Genomic DNA, 16841 nt, shown 5'->3' with positions numbered 1-16841 from the left:
TCTGTCAGCCTGGGATGACATGCTCGACAAGCCAAGCTGCTTTGCTAGAGACAGCTTGCACCTGTCACCCTTAGGCTTTTGAATACTGGCCAAGGCTCTTGCCACCCCCATAGTGCCTTTTTTAGGCAAGGCTCAAAAGACAAACCCACTGATGTAAATAGCACAAGTAACAAAAAACTGGGGGCAATGCTACTCATTGCCAGAAGTCTAAACCTCAAAATGCATGCACTCGAGACACTCCTCAGTATGGAGAAAATCGATATATGTGCAGTAACAGAAACCTGGTTTAAGGCTCCAGAGAGCACCCCAACACTACCAGGCTACAACTCATGCCATACATTTTGGCCACAAAACCCGGATCGAAATACAAAAGGCAGGGAGTATCCATATTCATCAAGGATACCCACACCTCCAGGTTAGTGGCACAGCACGATACTTCAGAGATCATCCATGTGCAACTAACAATAGGCAAAACTGCTATTCAAATTATAGCTTGCTACAGATCACCCACCATGTCCCAGGACCCCCACTCCGCATTCCTGGAAACACTGGGAAACATAAAGGTCGTACCAAACACCCTGATATTGGGTGATTTCAATTACCCAAACATTAACTGGGAGAACTACTCAAGTACAAACTCCCTTGCCCAACATTTCCTAGAATTTATAAACTCAAACACCATGGATCAACTGGTCAACACCCCCACCAGAGGTGACAACATATTGGACTTGGTCATCACCAACATGGGTTATCAGTGTTCCACACCAAAGGTCAACCCCTCACTGGTTAGATCTGACCATAAACTAATCACTCTGGATATCCACATTCCGCCACCACCCCCGGTCAAAGAAACCACTGTGAAAAACTTTTCAAAAGCAAACTTCACATTACTTAAGACCGAGGTGGAATGTCTCAAAGCCCCTATGCTAAAGGATAATGCTGTCCAAGCTGCAAAATCCTTTACTAATGCACTCTATGGGCACCTACAAGAATGCATGGATTGTGCTGTCCCAAACAAAACCAAGACTCACTCCTACAAGAAAAGGAAATGAGTCTGGTGGACCCCTGTCCTAAACAAGCTATACAATAGAAGAAGGACACTAGTACAGAAAAGAGTAAAATCCCAAGAAGGGAAGACAGCCCTGATCAGTATCAGCAAGAAACTATGTTCCCTCATAAAATCATCTAAGGCTAGCTTCAAAAGAAAAATTGCCATGGACTCCAAAGATAACCACAATTCTCAGATCTGCTCGGAGTTAGTGCAGAATGGCACAAAATACACTGAACCGACCAGTATAGCCAACATCCTGGCAGACAGGTTCAGTGCAAACTTCACCCCCCTCACACCCCCAAAAGGGCCCATAACTATACCAGAAGAATGTAGTGCCCCTGAAATTATAGACACTTGGGTTAAAACAGCCCTCTCCAAAGCCAAAAACACAGCATCAATGGGACCGGACGGTGTCCCAGGCTGTGTCCTACATGAGCTCAAAGATGAACTAACCCCTCACCTAAACACACTGTTTAAACTCAGCCTCTCCATAGGCTATTTGCCCACAGAGTGGTGCACAGCAATTGTTATTCTGCTCCACAAACGTGGAGCCACAACGGACCCCGGGAACTATCGCCCTATAAGCCTGACTAGCTTGGTCTGCAAAGCTATGGAGCGCATCATCATGGATCTCATTAACAGAGACATTGAGAACCTCCAAACACTGGACCCTACCCAGTTCGGCTTTGTTAAGGGCAGTTCATGCCTCCTAAACCTGGTGGACTTCTTTGAGACAGTTACCAAGACTATAGACAAGGGAAAGGTGGTCCACACAGCCTACCTAGACCTCGCAAAGGCCTTCAACACCATTCCCCACTCAGGTATTACAGACAAGCTCACCAGCCTGAACATAAACCCCTATATCACAAGATGGGTTGCCAACTGGCTCATGGACAGAACCCATAAGGTAAGAGTTACGGGAGCTAGGTCTGACTCTAAACCGTTTACAAGTGGCATTCCCCAGGGCTCAGTCCTAGGACCCTTCCTGTTTGGCATATACTTCTCAGAGGTACAGGCAAGCATAGGAGGACTATGGCTGACCAACTGCAGACAACTGCAAACTATGGGCTATAATTGACTCTCCGGCTGACACAGACATCCTCCAAAAGGGTCTCACTGAGACAGATACCTGGTGTCAAAATCATGGCCTCAAGGTAAATGCCAAAAAGTGCATAGTCATCTCCTTTGGAAAAAAACAAAGTACCCAGAAACACCACATAGGTGGTAGCCCCCTAAATACAGAAGACATAACAAGGGATCTGGGGACACAAGTAGATAGTAACCTCTCCTTTGATAATCACATTGCCAAAGTGGTTAGAAAATCCTTCTATGTGGCCCACCTAATCACAAAAGGGTTTGCATCCAGATCAAAAGAGGTCATTGGGCCCCTCTACACATCACTCATCAGACCCATCATACAGTACAATGCCCCATTTGGGATGTACCTTACAAAACACATGCAACAACTGGAAAGATCACAAAAGTACCTCACCAAGAGGATCACTGGCCTCAAGCAGATGCCTTATGCAGCTCAACTGAAGAAACTCCAGCTGTACTCGGTTTTATACAGCCTACTCAGAGGTGATCTCTGCCTGACATACAAGGCCATGTCCAACCCAGAATTGATGGACATGCTCCACCTAAAGAAAACCATACCCCTCAAGCCACATGCTCCAGGGATCTAAACCTCACAGCAACAATAAATTAGATGTGCTGGAGGGATAGATTCCTGTCCCATAGACTTCCCATGCTCTGGAACAAGATTCCAATCTACATTAGCAGAGCTCCTCGATAACCCTCTTCAACAGAAAGTTTGACGAGTGGATGGGAAACAGAAAGTTTATCCCAGGGATCACTTCAATGATTCTGCTGGACAGAGGCACAGGGAACTATTCTAAGGGGGCAGTGAAAACCAACACATTCTGGCTAGGCTTATAAATGCCTTCAGGCAGATAGCCTAGTACCTACCTATGAACCTATGAACCTATATATATATATATATATATATATATATATATATATATATATATATATATATATATATATATATTCATATATATATATATATATATATATATATATATATATATATATATATATATATATATATATATATATATATATCTATATATATATATGCACACACACATATATATATATATATATATATATATATATATATATATATATATATATATATAAAACGAGAGGGGGGGAGACATGGGGAGATAGAAAAGACATAGACATAGAGGGAGAAGGGTTAGTGGGGGTTGGGGGGAATAGTGTAGAGAACAGTAATGATTTCAATGACGTCTTATTATGCAGCTGTAAAGGCAGCTGTACTCTGTTTCATTTGTCATTTGCTTCGTGATGCTTATGTTTCATCTCCCTTTTTTATATCTAGGCACATCTGGATCTGTCATTGCATGACTGCTTGCATATGGTAAGCACATCTTCTGTATTTTTATTAATATCCAAAAGGTAGATGCATGTGTAACTGAAAGTTATTTGATTTCATTCCATTAGCTTAGTTTACTTTGTAATATATATTTTATATAACATAGGTTTGACCCTTGTTTATTCTATTTTTCTTTTTTTTTTTTTTTGCTTACCTGTTATCACCTGTGATCATGCCAGTGACACTGTGCAACTCCTGACATCTGATGTCAGAGTATCAGTAGTCTCTGATGATGATGGTGATGATGAAAAGGAACAGTTTTTGTGTGCAGAGGGTGACATTGAGGTTGTGCCTCCAACATCTCACGCTCCTGTATGCCTATGCATTCCCATGGCACAGAGAACTCACATATTGGACAGGTTGACGGTGTCACAGTTGATGAGGGTAGTTTGGTTACTCTAGTTGCAGAACTGATTGATTCTCCCCATATCCATCATGAGGGTGAAGTGTCATGCAGGCAGGTTGATAGAGGTGCTCAGAGGAGGCCTGCTGTGCACCCTGTTTCTGACGCTGATGCGTGATGTGTAAGACCATCACAGAAGCACAGGTATGTGCTACAAGGGCTTCAGAAGATATAGTGTGAGTACTAAACATTGTGCATTCTGATGTGTGAGACTGCCTGAACCATGTGGGTGACTCCTTGGAGAGGATGAATGACACACTGGCTCAAGTAGTGTCTGTAATGGAATGTCTACTGGGGGATGGTCAATATCCATATGGCCACTGAGCCACTACATTTTCTGGTGTTAGCCAATGTGGTTATGCAAGATCCCACTCCTGTAGTAGCACTACTTCCACTGTTCCATCACCCAGATGTAGTAGGCCATGGGTTAGTAGTCATGGACATAGTTGTGATAAGAGCTCATCCAACAGACATCACTCACATCCGGGTACCACCTCAAATTCTAGCCAGGGTCATGGAGCTAGCAGTGCAACTCCTGGCAGAGATAGCTGTCTTGGTTGGAGTGACAACACAAAGCTGCCTACTCTAACATGCATTTTTCACACCTATCCAAGATACCAGGATGTAGTGCTTGCACAAGTACTTTGATTGTGTTCCTGCAGTCACACACAAATTCAACAAATACTTGTCCATACCACCTCACACACACACACACACACACACATGCACACACATGCACACCTACACACACACACACACACACACACACATACACACACACACACACACACACACACACACACACACACACACACACACACACACACACACACACACGCACACTACTTATCTTACCAATACTGCCAACTGCTAATTATACCTTGCTACTGGCCCTGCAAATTGGATAATTAAGGAATACATTTTTGTTTTACTTACATCCACTCACTTGTTTGGTGTCAAGATTTCCCTCCTGTCGCCCCATACCGTGCAAGTGATGATGACTGTGCCCTGCCCTTTGCATATCTTTTTATGACTCAGGTTGCATATGTGTTTGATGCTCAGTGGATAGCTAATGCTTGATTACTCAGAGCCTTCTTTTAATGTAATAGTATTGCAGAATAAATGCTTTTAGCCATAGTGTATAATCAGCTGTGTATGATTGCGTCTGTAATTGTTGACCCTCACTGTATTACTGTTGTTACTATTACTCATGCTATCAAATTAGCTGTTTACGTCTTACTTACTGTTATACTTGTACAAATGATGCTACCATTGACTTGCTCCCTGGTTTATATACACTGGCCAGCTGAAAAGCTTGATGCACATTCTTAGAGAAAGTTCATAGTTGTGTATTTCAAACATCAATCATAAGGTATTACTAACATTAAAGTACACCTGGGACAGGTATCCTTAGGGACATATAAGAATTTGCATAACAAAGAAATTATTAATATAACTGTATTGTTTTTTTCTATAAAGGTTCCAGACATACCTTAGTAATAATGCAAATGTGAGGCACCTCCTTGGGGGCTGCCTGTGTCTGATGCTAACAGAATACAAAAATTACATGTTTAAGTAAAGGCTGTTCAGTTTGGCAGGCATCACTTTTAATATTTGTATGTGCTAAGGCTGTTATTCTTTCAGTAAGTGTATGTGTGCTATTCTTTGCCTCTTAGCCAGAGGCATGGCATATTGGCATATTGTGCACACCTACATCTACTGGCAGCATCTGCAGCTGGTGGTTCTCCCTCAGATATCTCATCTGTATCTGTTGGAGAAGCTGGTCCTGTCTGTGGTACTAGGAACTATGGTCCTGGCCCTAGCTGTCCTTGCTAAAAATGCCTCCTAAGAATGACATTGTGCAACATGAAACAGACTGCTGGTCACCTCCTGAAGTGTCTAGACACCGTAATCTTGATTTGAGTAAGCTGAATACATGTTCTATGACATTTCTAGTTTGAGAGTGAGCATCACTGTATCCTTGCTCGGTGAGGTTGTATGGGTTTCTCTTTGTGTCATGAGTCATGGTTCCAGGGTATGACCTATATCACCCACTAGATGCCCTTGTGGAAACCCCCCCTCAAGCAATCCTTATGTAGAGCTAGCAGGTGTGCCATATGTGTGAGTTATGAAAACTATCTGGGTTACCTGCACAGACACTGTAGATGATCCCTGGGGCATTACAGACAACCTGATAGTATATAGAGTGGCATCCTTTTCTGCTGATGTTTCTCTTTCCATGTTCACCAGGTGGAGTTTTTATTTCTATGTGTGTGTGCAATCTATGATTCCCAAAACTTCCAGGAAATGTGTTATTGCATACAATTCCTGCATGGCTTTTGCTCTGTCTTGTTGGGTACATGACAAACAGATCTGCTCCCTTGCATGTTGTAGTATTGGATTTGGAAACAGATGTAATGTTCTGGAAATTGAGACCTGTGACACCCCTAATATATCCCCTGTGGGTCTCTGGAAAGTACCTGTAAATAGTATATGTAATGCTACGCATACCTTTGTTTCATCTGGGATGAGTTTTCTACTATTTCCCTGGAGTCTCAGTAAGGGCACCAAAGGCAGCATATTTACTCTAGTAATTTCCTGTCCACCCAGTATCACTCTACAATGTCTATGTCATGAAACCCATAGTAATTCTAAAGGGGCCTAAACACCCTACTTCTACTTGGCCAAGGTCTGGCAGCACACACAGTTTTATAATGGCAGCAGCAACTGCTGACATGTTTTTTTTCCTAACTATAATCATGGCTGCAATCCGTTTCAAATTTCAGAGCAAAATCCTATTCTGAGTGTACATGATTGCTTTATATGTTTCTGAATAACTCTACCATGTTGGATTGGTTAACTGGCATATAATTCAGCTACTTGGGCATTTATTAGCATATTTTGTCATTTACCTTTGTTTGGCAACTCTTAAGTGTAGAGCCATTTAATTAATTCAGAATAGCACACTATCATATGCAAGGAGTGTCATGCTGCATACATGATAAATGCATGTTAATATAGCTATTAATTATTATTATTATCAACAAGTTAAAGGCATAGTGATGGGTGCTATAGTAGCTTCATCTTTTGCTAATCTGGTGTTGTCTTGTTGGGATTACATTTCTTATCCTATGTCGGTAAAAAAAAAAAGTTCCAAGGTAGCCTTTTAAAAATTATTTTTGATTGAGTTGTTTTTTATATAGATTTGAATAAGATTACTAGGCTAACAGCTCAAGAGCCTTTACAAGCCTAGCCATTATAACGCAATTTTACCAAGTATGGGGGCCCTAGGAGCAAAAGGATGGCATGGGGTTGTGCCGTGAGTATTTTACAGATTTTACAGATTTCCCCTGTCCATAAGGGAAATAGGCATTACCCCAGGTATGATTTTACGATTCTGCATCAATCGATCCAGATTGGTCTTGAATGCTTAATATGAACTGGAAGCCTATTCCAAAGAAGGGGTAATATCTGGGGCACATACCTGTCTCTTCATCATGTTCTGTTTGAATCACTGACTAGGTTTAGATAATTATAATGGGTGACCCTCATACTGTTTGTCTTGTGGATATGTAGCATCTCCATCAAGGCTGGATTTATAAGTGTCTTGTAAGTCAGGTGTAGGTCATCCCTTAATAGTCAACAGGAGACAGAATAAAGGGAAAGGGCTTTCAGTCGATCCATATATGACATGTTGTTAATACCTTGTATTTTCTTAGTGGGGAACCTCTGGGGTTGCTGTAGCTGCTATAAGTGTCTAGTCAAGTACATTCCAAATAGCACATTGTACTCAATTATAGGTCTAATGAGGGTTGTGTATGGTGGGACTATAATCTCCCTGGATATGGATGTCATACCTTTACTTATAATTTGTGCCACATAGAATGACTTCCTCACCACTGTGGACACATGACAGTCAAAGTTCAGGCTACTACATATTTGTACAGAAGGGAAAAAGAGATGAATATAATTAATTTATTGAGCAGTTAAATGCTTCCACTCCCTTTTTGGTGTTTTCCGTTGGTGACATTGGTAATATTGTTCATTTTTTGGATATCAAAATAACTATGCTGACTACCCTACACAGGTTTAATAGTAAAATTCATAGAAAATCAACCTTTGTTAACAATTATGTATATTTTACAAGAAATCATCCTATTCACATAAAACAACATTTATTTAAGAGACAGATGATAACAGCCTGTTGATTAACTCCCAAGGATGAGCATTTTTTCAATGAGATATTATTTATTAGTCAATTACTTATAGATAGAGGCTACCCAAGAGATGATTTAATTAATTGCTGTGAGGAAGTTTCAAACAAGCTAGACAGGCATTATCCACCTATTTTATTAAGTGGATAGGTAGACAATATAGGTCAAAATAAAAATAAAAAAGAGGAATTGGAAAATTCTAAAAGGGAACAAGGACCTATTCAAGATAATGGGTGATAAACAGATTCACTTATAAAAATTCAAGAAATGTAAAAAGTCTTAGAAAAGAATGAAAGGATGATGGAAAATGCTAGAAATAAAGAAACATTGTTGTCCTTAGTTAATCCACTAAAACGCAAACAAATGCATAAATCTGGACAATGTAAAATATGTAAGTATATTTTTGCTGGACCTTACATTTCATTGCAGCATTTATAGCAGACAATTTCTATAAACATTTATTATGATTGCAATTCCCTTGCTGAATTTACACTGACCATAGATTTCAGGATGGAATCAAGAAACATTTAAATGCTTTGAAAAGAAAAATTGTATGAAGAGTAAATTTGTTCCTTGTGTGATAGATCATGAACCATCTGATTACCATGGAAGAGAATTTAAAAATAAATTGAAGGTTAGGGAGGCAATTTACAGATTAAATTACAAGCAGATCATATTCCTGGCCTCAATGAGGTTATTAATACTAAGTGTTGTTTGAAATACATTTTTTAAATAAGATTTTGAATTTAAGTATTTTCTGGAAAATTGCTCTTAAAATTGTTCTTAAAGTTGCTTTAGGTTTTCTTCCATATATTTTTTTCAAGTGGTTTGGAGAATGAACTTTGAACTTTATGTAAATTCGTTTTATAAGTGTAAGTTACCTGTTACTGTCATGTTCTGATGAAATTCCGTAATTTGTATGTGGAGCAGAAGCTATTAACAACTTGATAAAATCCATTTTGCCTGCTAAAGTCTATGAAGTTTCCTAGTTAGTGAAATATATACTTTGTCTCATCTTTTAAAATAACTCTTAATTGACTAGATATTGCCTATTAACCAGTTTGGAAATATACTAACTTATATTTATAAAATAAATTCAAGGTTTCATAATTTTTGAATATTTGAAGCAGTTTGTATTTTAAAACATTATCTTCTAAACTCCATTTATACAACCACAAAACAATTGTATTAATACAATTCTTAAATCCTTTAAAACACATATATACATTTTTGAAGCATTGTTTCCCTATTTTACTATTGATATCACTAATAACACGACTTCTACAATTAAATGTTTAAAACAGGAACAAATTAAATTAAAAATGCTTTGTGTATTGACCAGATTGCTTACAGTCTTAACCTATGAATCCAGAAAACATTTTATCGGAGTATAATGAAGACTGTCTGAGGAAGTTTGTATCTATCTAACTAGAGAGGTAGACAGACAGATAGATAGATAGATAGATAGATAGATAGATAGATAGATAGATAGATAGATAGACAGACAGATAGCTGTATACACACATACACACACACACACACACACACACACACACACACACACACACACACACACACACACACACACACACACATATTTAATTCAAAGCTTGAATGGATTTTCTTCTTTGATATCACTTATAATATCAGCCCTGGGCCAGATTCAGTAATGCCTACACTAAGTGTACACTAAGTGTACACAAACTGCATTTAGGAACATGCCTACCACATTGTTTGTGCTTTCTAGTCACTCAGAAAGATTGCGCAAAGTGTATATGTAGTCTACACCTTCTAGTAACCTTTATTGATCTCCCTCAATATTTAATGCTGCAGGAAAATCAGTAGGAAAACTAAAATTGGGAGGAAGAATGTGTGAGTTATGTTTATGCTGTCCATTCACGAAGAATGCTGTACACTTAATGAATCCCAGGTATCATCTGCCTATACATTTTATATAATGCTTTTACATTATAAAAGTCTTCCTTGATTCATATTAGATTTTTTGCTCAGTGCTACTTTTCTTGACTTAAATTTAAATCAGAACCCTATCATTTTGAGGTGCTGTGCTAAATACAATTTCTTCTTTGTTTTGGAGAGTCTGTCTTGCCAAATGTATATATAGTCCTTTGTAGTTCAAACAAATGTTTAAAAAATCTTCAAAACTTGCAATAAATTAATCTGCCTATACCATACTCAACTAAATGCAGGCTTGTAGCATATATTTTTCTCTTTTAATGGCATTAAAAGATTTAGAAGGGTTTCTGGATGTTTTCACAGGTTTTTTTGTTCAGTTAATTTATCAAAAATATCTAATTTTATTCAACTCCCTATTCCAAGTCATGTAGCCATATCTGAAATACATCTTTGGTGTTTAACTGTAGCAAAGAAACGTTTTTCTGAAAAACAGGAAGCAGTCAGGCTTCCCCTGTTAGTAAACTAGTTACTTTATTAGGAAATGTATATGACAACGAAATTGCAGTTATAATACAATGTAATATCAATGATAAATCAAACTAAAAATTCTTGCCTAAAGTTGGTCAACTTATTGAGGACACTGACGTTGCATGGTGTTTTGCAAACCACCCCCTCCCCAATGACACACACACAAACATACAGAATAGTGTCATGATTCAAAAATAAGATGACTGGCTTTAATAATTAATGATATAGGTGTTATCATTCTGTCATCTTGGGATGGGATTGCTGATGTGTTTTCCTGCTTTGCCAGGGATGATCTGTACTTCTCTTTCCATGGCTAAAGCCTTTGGTGTTGTCATGGTGGTTTTTCATGCAGCACATGCCAACTGGACATTACAGTCTAGTAATTTCTGATTGAAAATGCATTAAGGTATTTCTACGCAATGCTTAGAGTCATAGAAAATGCACGGACGCAATGCTCTTGTGGAATTTAAACACATTCACATATGTGTAGTTACTGAGACATTGTTTCAAATCAATGAACAGGTTCCCCTCTGTTCCTGGGTTTCATGCCTGAAATATTTACAGATATACATGCAGGGTGTATCCATATTTGTCATATATATCATTAAATTATCACTGATTCCTTGGCACCAAAAACTGATCATTTAGATGTCTAAATCATCCTTAAGTAGATTAGTTGCAATCGACAACTAGCTGTAGAATACAAGTTATGTCTCCTGTTGACCATGACAGCAATCTTAACTTAATACCTTAGCTAAAATTATCATAATTCTAAGAACTGTACACTTGGAGTCATCAGCTATCCATCTATAAACTGCCTAACCTATACAACCTGTGGTTGTCATGCCAAACATTTCCTTCATATTATAAATGATAACTGTCTTGTACAAATAGTTAACCATCCAACTATGGTCTGAAATACCCTTAAGCTTGTCCTCCCAAATATGACCCCTTCTTGCACACCTCAGATGCATCATATTCCCTTATTAAATGAGACAATAAATCAGTGGCAATTTCCTTTAAAATGGTGGTACTTCATCATCAGATGCCTCTGTATTTAAGGATTTCTCAAAAGCAAGCATTCTTCAGTTATTTGATGAACTAAATACATTCTGCTGTATTAGTTCTGTGATGGACCTCCTTACTAAAGCTGCTATCCATATCACTGGTTTCTCCTCCTACGTCATAGCTGTATTGATAAACCAGTACCTATCCATACCAAATACATGGGGAAATTTAAAAAGAAACCGCTATGGTGGAATGCCCATATAAATAAACTGTATAACAATAGGAAGAAATTACTTAATACTTATAAGTGGTGCCAGTCCCTCCCCCCATCGACAATTATGGGTACTATTAGGAAACTCAAAACCGATTATGAATTTAAAATATCCATTAATGCTAAAACTAACTACAAATCTTTCTTTATGGCAGGAAGTTAAGACTTAATGCCAAGAAATGTTCAGAGTTAGTTCACAATAATACTGCTTACTCTGTCACAAAGGAAATTGCCACAGATTTACTATATGTTTTATTTCACCCACAGTTATAACTATCCCAAAGTTTCCACAGTCCTTGCCACCCCTATAATTGCTGCACAGTAAACAAATGCCTCATCCATGGTCCTAGTAACATACCAAGTTACTTGTTTATCATTACCAAATATGATATACTGTAGCTGAAGTCTCCCCAGCTTCTTTAAATTAAGCCTGTCTACTGGTTGCACTCCCAAGACCCAGAAAGCAAACACTGCGATGGTGTTACACATGGGTGGTCCAACCACAGACCATGATAACTGGTCTGTTGCCTAACCTCTACAGCTGTGGAATGTATTATCTTGGTCCTCATTAAACTAGACACTGAAAACCTCTCAACCCTGGATCCTCATCAATTTTGTTTTGTCAAAGTTGTCCCTGCCTACTTAACCTTGTTCATTTTTTTGAAGCAAAATCAATAAAACAGTGTATATTCCAGTACATATGGTATATTTGAATGTAGACAACTTCTTTGAATTATTTTTGAAGCAGGTATTACTGACAGACCTGTAAATCTGACAGGTTCTACCTCAAAAAGCACACACACACACACACACACACACACACACACAATAAATAAATAAATGAGACCAGTAGTATACCATAATGTTCAGGGTTGGGTGCAATCCTGTTCATCATCTCTTTCCCCAGACCATAATGTCAACATTCCAGCATTTTTTGCCTATGGTCATTTAATTTCATGGACTAGAAATTGGGGTTATTCATCCTTCTACTGACTCACACATGCTCCATCATGGGATAGACTATTTTAGTTATAAACATAGCTCTAGGTGCAAGGTGTTAGAAAGCACAATTAGCAATTAGTGATAGACTTTATTGCAGTACTGGCATTCAGAAATTAATGTCAGTACCGCAGTTGCTGTCAGGTTTGAACCATTGAAGCACTTAGTGAGTGGGTGGCACTGTAACTATAGCAAATTGCTTGCTACAATATTACAAGCAGTTTGTTACAGTTTAACAGAGGAGCTTTTTCTCTTTTGCTCCTCGGTTTAAGAGCTGAGGGGTGACATACCTCTCAATCTCTTAGTGCAAGGCATCTAAACAAGGCAAAAATTGAGTAGATATTTTAATTATTACACATATAAACTTACTGACATCAGTCCCTAGTGAGTTACCTGAAAAATAAGGGAATTTTATATGTAAAGGGCAAAAACTATGAGAGAAAATTCTGTATATTAAGGGCTGCTGCATTAGGTACTGGTCCTTTTGTTTTGTTTTGCTTTTTTCTGTTCCTTGGCTTAGTGTGGAGGGATGTCAGACTGTCAGACTGGGATCAGGGTAATGCACTGGATGAAAAATGAGCCAGCTACAGCATTGACCTTAAGAACTGGTGCAAAGACTAAAATAAATGTGAAAAAATGTACTATAGTTCATTTTGGCAAACAAAACATTTCCACAACTTATTAAATCGGTGCATGTCCCACTAAACAGACAGTGTCGTAATGAATCTAGGTACTCTTGTTGATAATTCCTTAATCTTTGAGCATACAATCTCTGTAGTACATTAGCAATTACATCTGGCCCAACTAAATTCCAATGGAATCTCCTCTAGATGCAAAAAAGTCTTATTTCCTATTTACTCTCTTTTATTAAACCCATTACTGAATATAATGTCTTCTTAGCATGTATCTGTGAAACATTTATTTAACATTTGTTAACCGGGAAAATCTGACTTGAAACAAAGCCAATTTTCAGCAGAGGCCCAGGGAGAAATGCTCCAGATGCATGTCTTTGTAACATAGGAGGAAACAGGAGCACCCGGAGGAAACCCACATGAATGCAGGAATGATATGCAGACTCCACAGAGAAAGCACCCCAGGCGGGAGTCAAACCGGAGAACCTCTTGCTGTGAGGTGACAATGTTATCACTGCACCACTGCGCCATCCAATATATCATTCAACTTGAAAGATCTCAGATTTCAGACTAAAAAGATTAATGGCCTCGTGACTCTCAGTTATTTGGACAGAATGGCAGCTATCCTGCTACACATGGTCTCTTACAGACTACTCCATGAACATCTGCGTCTATCCTTTCAAGCCATGAAAGACTGACCCTCTGTGACCTCCTATTCCTTTGTAGATCTAATGGATCCTCATATATCCAGTGAAAGACCCTAAACATTCATCAACTTATGAAAAAGACATACTGGCATAACAGATTCATATGCTGAAGTATTTTCCACCTGTGAGACAAGCTGTAGATAATTGGATAGGCATCTTCAAATTTTCCCTGGTCTGTCTTATGTTACCTTACTCAAAGATGGGTAGACCTTCTGAGTGTGGTTCCTTGGCTAGGTTTATATTGCCCTGTAGAATGACTACCTAGTACTTACCTATGATCCTATGACATATACAACATTATAAAGTTATATAAATAATAGTTAAAAATGTTATTCTTCTCATTTTGATTACAATCGATTCATTTTGCATACTCCACTTATCTTTAATCGTAAAGCTATCTTTGTTATAGTGCATCCATGGATAGATATTGTATACACACATACAAACAAACACAAGTATTTTTGATGTAATGTAGATGTTCATCATACTGATCACTGCTGCAGTAGTCTTACCTATATGAATTATATCCTGCCACGGATATAACAGTCATCCAGCTTCCAAGGCTTCAGGGCACCTTCCACATACCCAAACTGTTGGTAGCTTAAGCTGACAACATTGTTGCTGACAAGACTGGGTCCCAAGCCCTTCAGAGTTTTACTGCCGCCAAAGATTACACTCCTCTGAGGCTTTTGAGGATAGATGGTTGGCTTGTGCTGTTCCTTTGTTCAACAAATAAGTACCATTTGGGAGTACAAACTTCCATTTAATAATTTTTATTATTATTAATACTTTCCTTGTCAGGAAAGTTATTTTAAAGCTAGGAGTTTGTGTTTTAATGAACTGTCATGTACTTCTAAATGAAAGTGCTCTTTGTTTTTCTGTCAGTTTAAAACTTGTTTCAAGTAACTGAAAATCATGTTTTCTGTGGAAAATTTGCATTTATTTTACTTTCTGAGACTGGCAAAGTGTTTTCAAGTGCTTTTTCCTGTGTTTGTCTGTGAAAAAGTGACTTCTGAAGACTTTTGTTTTTTTTACCAGCATTTGCTGCTTGTTTTCACATGGAAACAAGCAGCATTTTCGACTTGACCATGGAACAATCTGTCAGTCTCATGGTATATCCTTCCTCCAGCCACAAAAAGAAAAACTTAAGCAAACAACCTTTGCCATTACAGCAGGTTAGCAATTTGCCTCAGCTGCAGGTGGGTGACTCTGCTGTGGCCATTAGCTGTACCTCAGGCCACTCATCTTTTATCCCAGATCCCACTGGTATAGCACCTACAGCCACTATGGATCAGGGGTTAACCACGTCCTCTGCAGCTGCTGGAGTCCTCAAAGTGGGCAAGGGAGAGCCACTCTTGTTGGTCCTGGGAGAGGGAACAAGAAAGGCTTCTCTGTTTTGTCAGAATGTTGTGCCTGTCCTTGGGAAGCTACTGCTGCATTAATAATTCAATCGGCCCATGTTTCCTGTCAAAAAGAAACAGAAAACTAAACATGTATCTACTCCTCCTCAAATTTCCTTACACAGGAGAAGTTTACTGGGTGTGGCTCAGGGTTTAATTCAGGCTATTGGTCCTTCTTGTAAAGTAGATTCTGGTAAAAGAAAAAGGGATACCTCCTTTCCTTGAAGATATTCAAGATTCTAAATCTCGACAGGAGGATGAAGGGGCAGATACAAGGTTTTATTTATTTATTTATTTAATTTGTCTTTGTTTACTGGGAAAGTCCGACTGGGTACTACACATTTTCAGCAGCGACCCAGGGAGAAAAGCTCCATTTGCTTACATTGCATTATGTAAAGTTCCAGTCAAACACAAATTTAATTTCTATTTATATTTATGCGCAAAGAATAGTTACATTTATACACTCTAAGATTTTACAGCGGTAGAAGTTAATAAAGAGAAAGCACATGTGCAACTTAGTGGATTGTGCAGGCAGCAGTTATGTATAAAAATTTTGTTACTTCAATAAAAGGCTGAGAATATCATATTTAAGCTGAGTATTTAGAAAGTATTGTACTGTGAGCACAAAGTTTTAACCTAGTGATGAGCATGTACAGGACCAGGATTGGTTAAGATGTTGTTTAAGCAATGGTTTAAAACTACTGAGTTTGTTGGAAAGTTTTATTTGTGTGGGTATTCTATTCCAAAGTTTATCAAATTGGGAGTACAGCAAGTTTCCTGCAATATTATTTGACTTATTTGTAAGTGATAAAAAAATTGTTACTGGAATGAATGTCCTTTGCTGGACAGTAAAGTTTTTTCCTCAGATTTCTGATTTAGAGTCAAAGGCGAGCTCAGTTTCAAACTCTCCCCATGTGGGACTCTTTCTCTGAGACAATTTCTAGAATATGCCAGTTTTTTCAGTGAGAGAACACTTTTTTTCAGTCCTTCAGAAAATACTATGAGATGTTACAGGAGGAATTTCCAGAACCTGCACCCATTCCTCCTGTTCTGTCAGCTTTGGAGGATGTGTGTTACTGCCTACAATTTTACTGACAGTCAGGCAGCTTCACCTAAAAGGCAGATAGAATGTCTTTTAAGTTTTTATACACTTTTCTGAAACCTGATCCAGCAACTCTAGAGTTAGTTAATCTTCTGCTGCTAAACACTTAGTTAATTTCATTCCTACTATTTCTGATAAGGCTGGGAAGATTATT

This window comes from Protopterus annectens, chromosome 11.part0, assembly GCF_019279795.1.
Source record: "Protopterus annectens isolate FY-2018-M chromosome 11.part0, PAN1.0, whole genome shotgun sequence".
Lineage (NCBI taxonomy): Eukaryota > Metazoa > Chordata > Ceratodontiformes > Protopteridae > Protopterus > Protopterus annectens.
The sequence above is the reverse complement of the archived record's forward strand: the minus strand, read 5'-3'. Positions refer to the sequence as shown.